Source organism: Heterodontus francisci, chromosome 8 (genome assembly GCF_036365525.1).
Source record: "Heterodontus francisci isolate sHetFra1 chromosome 8, sHetFra1.hap1, whole genome shotgun sequence".
Classification (NCBI taxonomy): Eukaryota; Metazoa; Chordata; class Chondrichthyes; order Heterodontiformes; family Heterodontidae; genus Heterodontus; species Heterodontus francisci.
The window spans coordinates 129,488,596-129,501,934 of record NC_090378.1 but is presented as its reverse complement, the minus strand read 5'-3'; the positions used below and the strand labels follow the sequence as shown (position 1 = coordinate 129,501,934).

Genomic DNA, 13,339 nt, shown 5'->3' with positions numbered 1-13,339 from the left:
CAGTTCCCTTCTCTCCAGCTGCCTCACTCCTGCTCGCTCTCTCCTGCTCCCGCTCTCACGTTTTACTCTCTCCTGCTCCCTGTCTCATGCACCCCTCTCTCCTGCTTCCTTTCTCTTGTTCCCCTCTCTCTCCTTCTCCCCTCACTCCTGTTCCCCTCTCTCCTGCTCCCTCTCTCCTTCTCCCCTCACTCCTGTTTCCCGGTCTCCTGCTCCCTTTCTCTCCTGTTCCCCTCTCTCCTGCTCCCTCTCTCCTGCTCCCTCGCTCCTATTCCCCTCTCCTGCTCCCTCTCTCCTGCTTTCTCTCTCCTTCTCCCACTCTCCTGCTCCCTCTCCTTCTCCCTCTAATCTGCTCCCCTCTCTCCTATTACCTCTCTCCTGCTCCGCTCACCCCTGCTCCACTGTCTCCTGCCCCGCTCGCTCCTGCTCCGCTTTCTCCTGCTCCCCTCTCTCTTCCTCCCTCTCTCCTGCTCCCTCTCTCTTGTTCCCTCTCTTCTGTTCCCCTCTCTCCTCTTCCCCTCTCTCCTCTTCCCCTCTCTCCTGCTCAACTCACACCTGCTCATGTCCCTCCTGCTCCCTCTCTTCTGCTTCCAAGTCCTGCTCCCTCTCTTCTGCTCCCTCTCTCCTGCTCCCTCTCTCATGTTCCCTTCTCTCCTGCTCCCTCTCTCCTACTCCTCTCTCCTGCTCCCTCTCTCTTGTCCCCCTCTCTCCTGCTCCAATTTCTCCTGCTCCGTTTTCTCCTGCTCATCTCTCTCCTGCTCCCCTAATGCCTGCTCCTCTCTCCTGCTCCACTCTCTGCTGCTCCGCTCTCTCCTGTTCCCCTCTGTCCTGCTCCCTCTCTCCCTGCCTCCCTCCTGCTCTCCTCCCTCCTGCTCCCTCTCTGCTGTTCCCCTCTCTCCTGTTCCCCTCTCCTGTTCCCCTCTCTCCGGCTCTCCTGATGCCTCTCTCCTGCTCATCTCCCTCCTGCTCCCTCTCTCCAACTGCCTCTCTCCTGCTCACCTATCTCCTTCTCCCTCTCTCCTGTTCCCTCTCTCTTGTTCTCTTCTCTACTGCTCCCTCTCTTCTGCTCCCTCTCTCCTACTCCCTTTCTCCTGCTGCCTCTCTCGTGCTCCCTCTGTCTGCTTCCTCTCTCCTATTCCCCTCTCTTCTGCTCCCTCTATCCTGCTCCCTCTCTCTTGCTCCCTTTCTCCTGCTCTGCTCTCTACTCCTCCCTCTCCAGTCACCCACTCTCCTATTCCCCTCTCCTGCTCCCTCTCTCCTGCTCCCTCTCTCCTGTTCCCCTCTCTTCTGCTCCCACTCTCCAGCTCCTTCTCTCCTATTCCCCTCTCCTGCTCCCTCTCTGCTATCAATCTCTTCTGCTCCCTCTCTCCAGCTCCCTGTCTCCTGCTCCCTCTCTCCTGCTCCATTCTCTCGTGTATCTCTCTCTCCTGTTCCCCTCTCCCCTGTTCCCTCTCTCCTATTCCCGTCTCTCTGGTTCCCTTCTCTCCAGCTGCCTCTCTCCTGCTCCCTTCCTCTTGTTCCTCTCTCTCCTGCTCCCTCTCTCGTTTTTCCCTCTCTCCTGTTACCTTCTCTTCTTTTCCCTCTCTGCTACTCCCCTGTCTCCTTTTCCCCTCTCTGAGTATATTGGGCCTCTATTCTCTGGTGTTTAGAAGAATGAGGGTTGATCTCATTGAAACATACAAGATCCTGAAGGGGCTAGATAGGGTCGACACAGAGATTGTTTCTGCTGGGTGGGGACTCTAAAACAGAGGACACAGTCTCAGGCTAAGGGGCCGATCATTTAGAACTGAGATGAGGAGAAATTTCTTCACTCAAAGGGTTGTGGATCTGCGGAATGATCTCCCCCAGGGGGTTGTGAATGCTCCATCATGATGTTCTCTGTGTGAACATGTCCAATCTGTACAGATCTGTCTCTCTCAATCTGTCTTCTCACCAAACTGTTTCCTCAGGTTCCTGGGAAAGCAGCTCAGAGCACTGAGTCTTCAACTATCTCCCGATTCCTGACCTTGAACCATCTCAGGCCCTGTTTCACTCACTAGTTTCCTACATTCCATGCAGGAAATGTGAATTTCAAATCAGGTACTCAATCAATTTATAGAAGCTGGTTTTGCATATGCTAATGAGGAACCTGCTTTTCCAGGGTGGTACACTCCGGTATTCACCACTGTTTAACAACGCCCCCCACCCCCACCCCCCCCACAATTCCATGACTCTGTTTCACCTGTCACTTATATCAATGCCACTGGTACAGAAAACCATCCTGAATATATTCCAGAAATTCATTCTCTTTTGCTACTTGAGCTATTCTGCTTCTCCTAGGCTGTGTGAAAGTTCAAATCTCCCATGATAACCACACCGTTTCTGCTACCTGTTTCTCTGATCTCTGTATTTATACACCTCCTCATTACATTGGAACTGTCATATACCCTGTACATCTCCCTTGAAGGTCTATCTCACACTCTTTTCATTGCTGTTGCTCTGTACATTGTTATACCAGCACCTTAATGTGCTTTTTATTTTCCATCACTCCTGCTTTATTGATACCAGATATTTTATTCTTATTTCCTATCAGCTTTTCTGTTCCCAGAGTTTCTCTAATATCTTAGGAACATAGCAACATAAGAGCAGTAGGCCATTCAGCCCATCGAGCTTGCTCTGCTATTCAATGTGATCATGGCTGATCTTCCACTTCAATGCCTTTTTCCCACACTATCCCCATATCCCTTTATGTCATTGGTATTTAGAAATCAATCAATCTCTGCTTTAAACATACTCAATGACTGAGATTCCACAGCCCTCTGGGGTAGAGAATTCCAAAGATTCACAACCCTCTGAGTAAAGAAATTTCTCCTCATCTCTGTCCGAAGTGGCTTCCCTCTTATTTTGAAATTGTGTCCCCTGGTTCTAGACTCCCCAACCAGGGGAAACATCTTACCTGCATCTACCCTGTCTATCCCTTTAAATATTTTGTAGGTTTCAATGGGATCACCACTCATTCTTCAAACCTCTGGAGAATACAGGCCCAGGTTTCCCCAATCTCTCTTCATAGGACAGTCCCACCATTCCCGTAACAAGTCTGGTGAACCTGCGTTGCACTCCCTCTATGGCAATAATATCCTTCCTAAGGTAAGGGGACCAAAACGACATACAGTACTCCCGGTGTGGTCTAACCAAGGTGCTGTACAATTGAAGCAAGACTTCACTACTCCTGTACTCAAATCCTCTTGTAATAAAGGTTTACATACCATTCGCCTTCTTAATTGTTTGCTGCACCTGCATGTTAACGTTCAGTGACTTATTGACAAGGACACCCAGGTCCCTTTGTACATCGACACTTTCTAATCTCTTACCATTTAAGAAATACTCTGCACATCTATTCCTCCTACCAAAGTGGATAACCTCACATTTTTACACATTATATTCCATCTGCCACGTTCTTGCCTACTCACTAAATCTGTCCAAATCCCCTTGAAGCCGCTTTGCATCTTCCTCACAACACACATTCCTGCCTAATTTTGTGTCATCGGTGAACTTGGAAATATTACATTTGGTCCCCACATCCAAATCATTGATATATATTGTGAACAGCTGGGGCCCAAGCACTGATCCTTGCCGTACCCCACTAGTCACAGCCTGCCAATGTGAAAATGACCTGTTTATTCCTGCTCTCTGCTTTCTACCTGTTAACCAATCCTTAATCTATGCCAGTATATTACCTCCTATCCCGTGTGCTTTAATTTTGCTAACCAACCTCCTGTGGGGGACTTTATCAAAAGCCTTCTGAAAATCCAAGTATACCACATCCACCGACTCCCCTTTATCAATTCTGTTAGTAACATCATCAAAAAACAACAACAGGTTTGTCAAACATGATTTCCCATTCATAAATCAATGTTGACTATGCCCAATCAGATCATAATTATTCAAGTGTCCATTTATCACATCCTTTAGAATAAATCCGAGCATTTTCCCAATGACTGATGTAAGGCTAACAGGTTTGTAATTCCCTGTTTTCTCTCGCCCTCCCTTCTTAAATAGTGGGGTGACATTTGCCCCCTTCCAATCTGCAGGAACTGTTCCAGAATGTGTAACGTTTTGGAAGATGATCACCAATGCATCCACTATCTCCAGAGCTACCTCTTTCAACACTCTTGGATGTAGAATATCAGGTCCTGGGGACTTATCAACCTTCAGCCCCATTAATTTCTCCAATACAACCTTCTTACTAATACTAATTTCCTTCAATTCCTCATACTCCCTAATCCCCTGGATCTCTAATCCTGGCAGAATTCTCCTGATTCTGCCTGTAATGGACCCACATTTGTCTTAGCCAAATGTTTCCTTTTTACATACCGCGAGAAGCTCTTACAGTCCATTTTAATATTTTTTGCTAGCTTACATTATATTCTATTCTCCCTTTCTTTATCAGTTTCTTTGTCCCCCTTTGCTGTATTCTAAAATCCTCCAAATCCTCAGGTTTACTACTATTTCTGGCAACTTTATCGGCTTTTTCTTTTAATTTTATACAGTCCTTAACTTGCTTTGTTATCCACAGTTGACTGCCTTTACTTTTGGGGTTTTTGTGCCTTGAAGGAATGTATAGTTGCTGTAAACTCTGTAATAATGCTTTAAAGACTATCCATTGTCTATGTACTGTCACACTTTATAATGTATTTTCCCAATCCACCTCAGCCAATTTGCCCCTCATACCTTCATAGAAACATAGAAAAATAGGAGCAGGAGTAGGCCATTCGACCCTTCGAGCCTGCACCGCCATTAAATATGATCATGGCTGATCATCCAAACTCAGTACCCTGTTCCCGCTTTCTCCCTGTCTCCCTTGATCCCTTTAGCCCTAAGAACTATATCTAACTCTTCCTTGAATATAATAATTCATAATTTCCTTTGTTCAAATTTAACACCCTAGCTTCAGATTGAACTACATCACTTTCAAACATAATGTAAAATTCGATCATGTTATGGTCACTCATCCCTGAAGGTTCTTTTACAAGAAGATTATTAATTAGCCCTTTCTCATTACATAATACTAGATCGAAAATAGCCTGTTGTGTAGTCAGTTCCTCAACATACTGCACTAGAAAACCATCCCTAACACACTCCAGAAACTCTTCCTCACAGCATTTGTGCTCATTTGGTTTACCCAGTCTATGCACAGATTGAAGTCACCCATGATTACTGTATTACCCATGCTACATGCTTCTGTCATATGCTGATTAATACCATGCACCACACTACTATTACTGTTTAGTTGCCTATAAACAACTCCTACACATGTTTGCTGCTCCTTGCTGTTTCTTAGCTCCACCCAGACAGATTCCACATTTTGTTCTTCTGATCTGAGATCCTCCCTTACTAAAGTACTGATCCGATCCCTTATCAGCGCAACACCACCTCCTTTCCCTTTTTGTCTGTCCTTCCTAAATGTCGAGTATGCTTGAATATTCAGTTCCCAGTCTTGGTCACCCTGTAGCCAAGTTTCCGTTATGGCAGTTAGATCATATCCATTTACCTCTATTTGGGCCTTTAAATTATCTACCTTGTTGTGAATGCTGTGTGCATTCAGGTAGAGTGCCCTTAACCTTGTCTTCTTGACATTATTCTGCATTCTAAGTCTAGTTGATGCTCGCCTTTGTTTCGCCTGCCTTCTAAAGTCATTTGTTACTTTTCTACCTCCTGTTACCAGCTTTACTTCCTTCCAATTTGAGTTACCCCTCAGGTTCCCATCAGCTGACAAGCTAGTTTAAACTAGCACTAGCAAATCTCCCTTGTACAGGTCCCACCTGCCCCAGAACCGACCTCAATGCCTCAAAAATCTGATGCCCTCCCTCCTACACCAATTCTCCAGCCTTGTGTTCAATCAATCAATCCTCCTATTCCTATGCTCACTAGCACGTGGCACTGGGAGTAATCCTGAGATTACTGCTCTTGAGGTACTGCTTTTTAATTTCCATCCTAACTCCCTAAAATCTGCTTTCAGGAGCTCATCCCTCTTCCTACCTATGTCATTGGTACTGATGTGGACCGCGACCTCTGTCTGTTCACCCTCCCCCAGAAGGATGTCCTGCAGCCACTCCGTGACATCCTTGACCCTGGCACCAGGGAGGTAACGCACCATCCTAGAGTCACATTTACTGCTGCAGAAATGCCCCTGACTATTGAATCCCCTATCACTGTTGCTCTTCCACTCTTCTTCCTCCTCTCCTGTGCAGCTGAGCCACTCATGGTGCCACAGACTTTGCTCTGGCTGCACTCCCTTGAGGAACCATCGCCCTCACCAGTATCCAAAATGGAAAACGGATTAGCAAGCAAAATAGTCTCAGGGGACTCCTGCATCGCCTGCCTGGTTCTCTTAGACTGCCTGACGGTCACCCATTCGCTCTCTGCCTGCATGCTCCTAACCTATGGTGTGACCACCTCCCTTCATCACCTTTTGCACTCTGACCTTTATCTTATCCCCCCTTTTAATTATATTTAGGTTATTGTTTTCCCACCTGGACCCTCTCCCTTTATTAGACCCTGCCTTTTATTAAATTAAAGTCCTTGTGACCGCCCTATTTATCCTTTCCACTAAGACCCTGGTTCCTGCCCGATTCAGGTGGAGCCCGTCCCAAAGGTACAGTTCCTTCCTGTCCCAACAACAGTGTTCCATGAAATGGAAGCCCTCCTTCCCACACCACTCTCTCAGTCATGTGTTCATCTCCCTAATCTGCTTGTCCCTCTGCCAGTTAGCACGTGGCTTGGGTCGAGCCCCAGCTTTACCCCTGGTGAGACCCTGCTTTTTAATTTAGCTCCTAACTCCTGACATTCCCTTAGCAGAACCTCTTCCCTTTTCTTACCTATATCCTTGGTCCCAATGTGGATCACGACAGCTGGATCTTCCCCTTCCCTTTCCAAATTGTTTTCCAGCCCATTATGATGTTCCTCACTCTGGCACCATGTGAGCAGCACACTCTTCAGAACTCTCAATCATGACTTCAGAGGTCTCTATCTATCACCCTAATTATCAGATCCCCTAGAGCGCTGTTCCCCTCCCGCTTTACACAGTCTCCTGCTCCATACACAGAGGTGCTCAAACGCTGTTGTATCCCATGTCACGTAGCCAGCTTCAGGCCTCTGGGTAAGATTGTGAGGTGTGGCAGCAGATTTAATTGCCTGACAGTTTAACACTGTTGGAGTTTCTGGCCTGTGACCCATTGCTGTGAGTCACAAAGGAACTCGACTCACAACAGGGGGATTCCTGCATTTCAACAGAAATCACTTGTAGGATGCATCGTGGAAGCCACAGATGTGACAAAAAGAAGCTATTGAGGGGGTTTAGATTAGATTAGATTAGATTAGAGATACAGCACTGAAACAGGCCCTTCAGCCCACCGAGTCTGTGCCGAACATCAACCACCCATTTATACTAATCCTACACTAATCCCATATTCCCAACAAACATCCCCACCTGTCCCTATATTTCCCTACCACCTACCTATACTAGTGACAATTTATAATGGCCAATTTACCTATCAACCTGCAAGTCTTTTGGCTTGTGGGAGGAAACCGGAGCACCCGGAGAAAACCCACGCAGACACAGGGAGAACTTGCAAACTCCACACAGGCAGTACCCGGAATCGAACCCGGGTCCCTGGAGCTGTGAGGCTGCGGTGCTCACCACTGCTCCACCGTGCTGGAAGATATTTCTACTTTCGATGAGTTGACATTTACAATCATTAGCAAAAGAATGAGAGGAGTGGTTAGAATAGTTTATATTGTATTATCTCCTTCTAGACTAATACAATCAAAGCTGAAGGGCAGGCATAAAGTTTTGAATGCAGAGCTTTAATGGAGACATATTGTTGATTTAGCCTACAGGTGCTCAGTGACTTCAAAAGAACTGAATCATGTGGTATTGCATCACTCCCTGTGATGACATGCACGTTAGCATAAACATATATTTAAATGATTATATTTAAAATACTAACAAATACACTATCACAATAGACAGTTGCTGGGATACGGAATGTCCGACCAGAAATAGTCGGGAAACTAGAATTACTTTTAAGGTGGTTAATATCTGAAGAAAAATTTGAAGGACGGGAAAATGGGACAACAACTTATATTTTATATAGCACCTTTAATGTAGTGAATTGTCCCAAGGTGCTTCACAGGAGGGTTATCAAACAAAATTTGACACCGAGCCACATGAGGAGATTTTAGGACAGGTGACCAAAAACTTGGTCAGAGGTAGGTTTTTGGGAGTGTCTTAAAGGAGAAAACAGAGATCGGGAGGTGGAGAGGTTTAGGGAGACAATCCCAGAGTTTAGGGCTTAGGCAACTGAAGGTGCAGGCACCAATGGCGGAGTGAGTAAAATTGGGATGTGCAAGAGATCAGAATTAGAGGAGTGCAGATATCTGAGGGTTGTGGGGCTGGAGGAGATTACAGAGATAGGGAGGGGCGAGGGGCTGGAGGAGATTACAGAGATAGGGAGGGGCGAGGGGCTGGAGGAGATTACAGAGATAGGGTGGGGTGAGGGGCTGGAGGAGATTACAGAGATAGGGTGGGGCGAGGGGCTGGAGGAGATTACAGAGATAGGGTGGGGCGAGGGGCTGGAGGAGATTACAGAGATAGGGTGGGGCGAGGGGCTGGAGGAGATTACAGAGATAGGGAGGGGCGAGGGGCTGGAAGAGATTACAAAGATAGGGAGGGGCGAGGGGCTGGAGGAGATTACAGAGATAGGGAGGGGCGAGGGGCTGGAAGAGATTACAGAGATAGGGTGGGGCGAGGGGCTGGAGGAGATTACAGAGATAGGGAGGGGCGAGGGGCTGGAGGAGATTACAGCGATAGGGAGTGGCTGGAGGAGATTACAGAGATAGGGTGGGGCGAGGGGCTGGAGGAGATTACAGAGATAGGGAGGGGCGAGGGGCTGGAGGAGATTACAGAGATAGGGAGGGGCGAGGGGCTGGAGGAGAAGACAGAGATAGAGAGGGGCGAGGGGCTGGAGGAGATTACAGAGATAGGGAGGGGCGAGGGGCTGGAGGAGATTACAGAGATAGGGAGGGGCGAGGGGCTGGAGGAGATTACAGAGATAGGGAGGGGCAAGGGGCTGGAGGAGATTACAGAGATAGGGAGGGGCGAGGGGCTGGAGGAGATTACAGAGATAGGGAGGGGCGAGGGGCTGGAGGAGATTACAGAGATAGGGAGGGGCGAGGGGCTGGAGGAGATTACAGCGATAGGGAGGGGTGAGGGGCTGGAGGAGATTACAGAGATAGGGAGGGGCGAGGGGCTGGAGGAGATTACAGAGATAGGGAGGGGCGAGGGGCTGGAGGAGATTACAGAGATAGGGAGTGGCGAGGGGCTGGAGGAGATTACAGAGATAGGGAGGGGCGAGGGGCTGGAGGAGATTACAGAGATAGGGAGGGGCGAGGGGCTGGAGGAGATTACAGAGACAGGGAGGGGCGAGGGGCTGGAGGAGATTACAGAGATAGGGAGGGGCGAGGGGCTGGAGGAGATTACAGAGATAGGGAGGGGCGAGGGGCTGGAGGAGATTACAGAGATAGGGTGGGGCGAGGGGCTGGAGGAGATTACAGAGATAGAGAGGGGTGAGGGGCTGGAGGAGATTACAGAGATAGGGAGGGGCGAGGGGCTGGAGGAGATTACAGAGATAGGGAGGGGCGAGGGGCTGGAGGAGATTACAGAGATAGGGAGGGGCGAGGGGCTGGAAGAGATTACAAAGATAGGGAGGGGCGAGGGGCTGGAGGAGATTACAGAGATAGGGAGGGGCGAGGGGCTGGAAGAGATTACAGAGATAGGGTGGGGCGAGGGGCTGGAGGAGATTACAGAGATAGGGAGGGGCGAGGGGCTGGAGGAGATTACAGCGATAGGGAGTGGCTGGAGGAGATTACAGAGATAGGGTGGGGCGAGGGGCTGGAGGAGATTACAGAGATAGGGAGGGGCGAGGGGCTGGAGGAGATTACAGAGATAGGGAGGGGCGAGGGGCTGGAGGAGAAGACAGAGATAGAGAGGGGCGAGGGGCTGGAGGAGATTACAGAGATAGGGAGGGGCGAGGGGCTGGAGGAGATTACAGAGATAGGGAGGGGCGAGGGGCTGGAGGAGATTACAGAGATAGGGAGGGGCAAGGGGCTGGAGGAGATTACAGAGATAGGGAGGGGCGAGGGGCTGGAGGAGATTACAGAGATAGGGAGGGGCGAGGGGCTGGAGGAGATTACAGAGATAGGGAGGGGCGAGGGGCTGGAGGAGATTACAGCGATAGGGAGGGGTGAGGGGCTGGAGGAGATTACAGAGATAGGGAGGGGCGAGGGGCTGGAGGAGATTACAGAGATAGGGAGGGGCGAGGGGCTGGAGGAGATTACAGAGATAGGGAGTGGCGAGGGGCTGGAGGAGATTACAGAGATAGGGAGGGGCGAGGGGCTGGAGGAGATTACAGAGATAGGGAGGGGCGAGGGGCTGGAGGAGATTACAGAGACAGGGAGGGGCGAGGGGCTGGAGGAGATTACAGAGATAGGGAGGGGCGAGGGGCTGGAGGAGATTACAGAGATAGGGAGGGGCGAGGGGCTGGAGGAGATTACAGAGATAGGGTGGGGCGAGGGGCTGGAGGAGATTACAGAGATAGAGAGGGGTGAGGGGCTGGAGGAGATTACAGAGATAGGGAGGGGCGAGGGGCTGGAGGAGATTACAGAGATAGGGAGGGGCGAGGGGCTGGAGGAGATTACAGAGATAGGGAGGGGCGAGGGGCTGGAGGAGATTACAGAGATAGGGAGGGGCGAGGGGCTGGAGGAGATTACAGAGATAGGGAGGGGCGAGGGGCTGGAGGAGATTACAGAGATAGGGAGGGGTGAGGGGCTGGAGGAGATTACAGAGATAGGGAGGGGCGAGGAGCTGGAGGAGATTCCAGAGATAGGGAGGGGCGAGGGGCTGGAGGAGATTACAAAGATAGGGAGGGGCGAGGGGCTGGAGGAGATTACAGAGATAGGGAGGGGCCAGGGGCTGCAGGAGATTGCAGAGATAGGGAGGGGCGTGGGGCTGGAGGAGATTACAGAGATAGGGAGGGGCGAGGGGCTGGAGGAGATTACAGAGATAGGGAGGGGCGAGGGGCTGGAGGAGATTACAGAGATAGGGAGGGGCGAGGGGCTGGAGGAGATTACAGAGATAGGGAGGGGCGAGGGGCTGGAGGAGATTACAGAGATAGGGTGGGGCGAGGGGCTGGAGGAGATTACAGAGATAGGGAGGGGCGAGGGGCTGGAGGAGATTACAGAGATAGGGAGGGGCGAGGGGCTGGAGGAGATTACAGAGATAGGGAGGGGCGAGGGGCTGGAGGAGATTACAGAGATAGGGAGGGGCGAGGGGCTGGAGGAGATTACAGAGATAGGGAGGGGCGAGGGGCTGGAGGAGATTACAGAGATAGGGTGGGGCGAGGGGCTGGAGGAGATTACAGAGATAGGGAGGGGCGAGGGGCTGGAGGAGATTACAGAGATAGGGAGGGGCGAGGGGCTGGAGGAGATTACAGAGATAGGGAGGGGTGAGGGGCTGGAGGAGATTACAGAGATAGGGAGGGGCGAGGGGCTGGAGGAGATTACAGAGATAGGGAGGGGCGAGGGGCTGGAGGAGATTACAGAGATAGGGAGGGGCGAGGGGCGGGAGGAGATTACAGAGATAGGGAGGGGCGAGGGGCTGGAGGAGATTACAGAGATAGGGAGGGGCGAGGGGCTGGAGGAGATTACAGAGATAGGGAGGGGCGAAGGGCTGGAGGAGATTACAGAGATAGGGAGGGGCGAGGGGCTGGAGGAGATTACAGAGATAGGGAGGGGGAAAGGCTGGAGGAGATTACAGAGATAGGGAGGGGCGAAGGGCTGGAGGAGATTACAGAGATAGGGAGGGGCGAGGGGCTGGAGGAGATTACAGAGATAGGGAGGGGCGAGGGGCTGGAGGAGATTACAGAGATAGGGAGGGGCGAGGGGCTGGAGGAGATTACAGAGATAGGGAGGGGCGAAGGGCTGGAGGAGATTACAGAGATAGGGAGGGGCGAGGGGCTGGAGGAGATTACAGAGATAGGGAGGGGCGAGGGGCTGGAGGAGATTACAGAGATAGGGAGGGGGAAAGGCTGGAGGAGATTACAGAGATAGGGAGGGGCGAGGGGCTGGAGGAGATTACAGAGATAGGGAGGGGCGAGGGGCTGGAGGAGATTACAGAGATAGGGAGGGGCGAGGGGCTGGAGGAGATTACAGAGATAGGGAGGGGGAAAGGCTGGAGGAGATTACAGAGATAGGGAGGGGCGAGGGGCTGGAGGAGATTACAGAGATAGGGAGGGGGAAAGGCTGGAGGAGATTACAGAGATAGGGAGGGGGAAAGGCATTCAAACACAATGATGAGAATTTGAAATAAGCAGCAACAGAAACGTGTCCTCAATACAGTAAAAATATGCAACCATACATTACAGGGGCGTGAATCAGACAATAAATGACACTGAACCACATCAGAAGGCAATACGAAGGGTGGAAAATGTTCGATTTTAAGGAGGGATATGGTGAGAATTGTTTAATGGCCTTAAAGGAGGAGAGAATGTTAAAGAGGTTCAGAGAGACCCAGATTGGAGAGGTTAAACCATGTTGCAGGAAAGATGGGCACGGATTCAGGAGGTGGGCAACATGGTCAAGGGCATTGGAGGGGAATGGGAATTAGGTGATGGGCAGTAGTTTGCACGGAGAGAGGGAGCAGCGTTGGTTTTTGAGAGGGGTGACGACAGCAGACAGTACCCGAGGAAAGGAACTGTTAACAATATGCTCATTTGGAGGCCAGGAAGAGAAGAAGGATGATTGATTTAGTGGGAATAGTGTTGAGGGAGCAGGAAGTGGATCTCAAGGACAAGATGAGCTCAGAGTAACCTGGTCCCTGGAGGTGGGGTCAGAGCTCATTTTTTCTTTACTTCTTCTTTAGGATATGGGCATCGTTGGCAAGGCCAGCATTTGTTGTCCATCTCGAAATGCTCTTGACTACTGAGTGGCTTGCTCAGCCATTTCAGAGGGCCCATTAAAAATCAAACACATTGCAGGAGTCACATATAGACCAGACCAGGTAAGGATGACAGATTTCCTTCCCTAAAGGGAATTAGTGAACCAGATGGGTTTTTACAGCAATCAATGATAGTTGCATGGTTTCTTACTGAGACTAGCTTTCAATTCCAGATTTTAATTAATTGAATTTAAATTCCACCACCTGCCGAGGTGGGATTTGAACCCATGTCCTCAGGGCATTAGCTTGGGCCTCTGGATTATTAGTCCAGTGACGTTTCCACTATGCCACCATCTCCCCTTGGAAAAC

General features: G+C 50.3%; 1 protein-coding gene across 1 annotated transcript in view; it reads left to right on the top strand.

Moving 5' to 3' along the window:
- Nucleotides 1-13,339, top strand: part of LOC137373148 (uncharacterized protein KIAA0040 homolog) — a 117,596-nt gene that overhangs the window by 66,375 nt on the left and 37,882 nt on the right. The gene's annotated exons all lie outside the window — the stretch shown is intronic.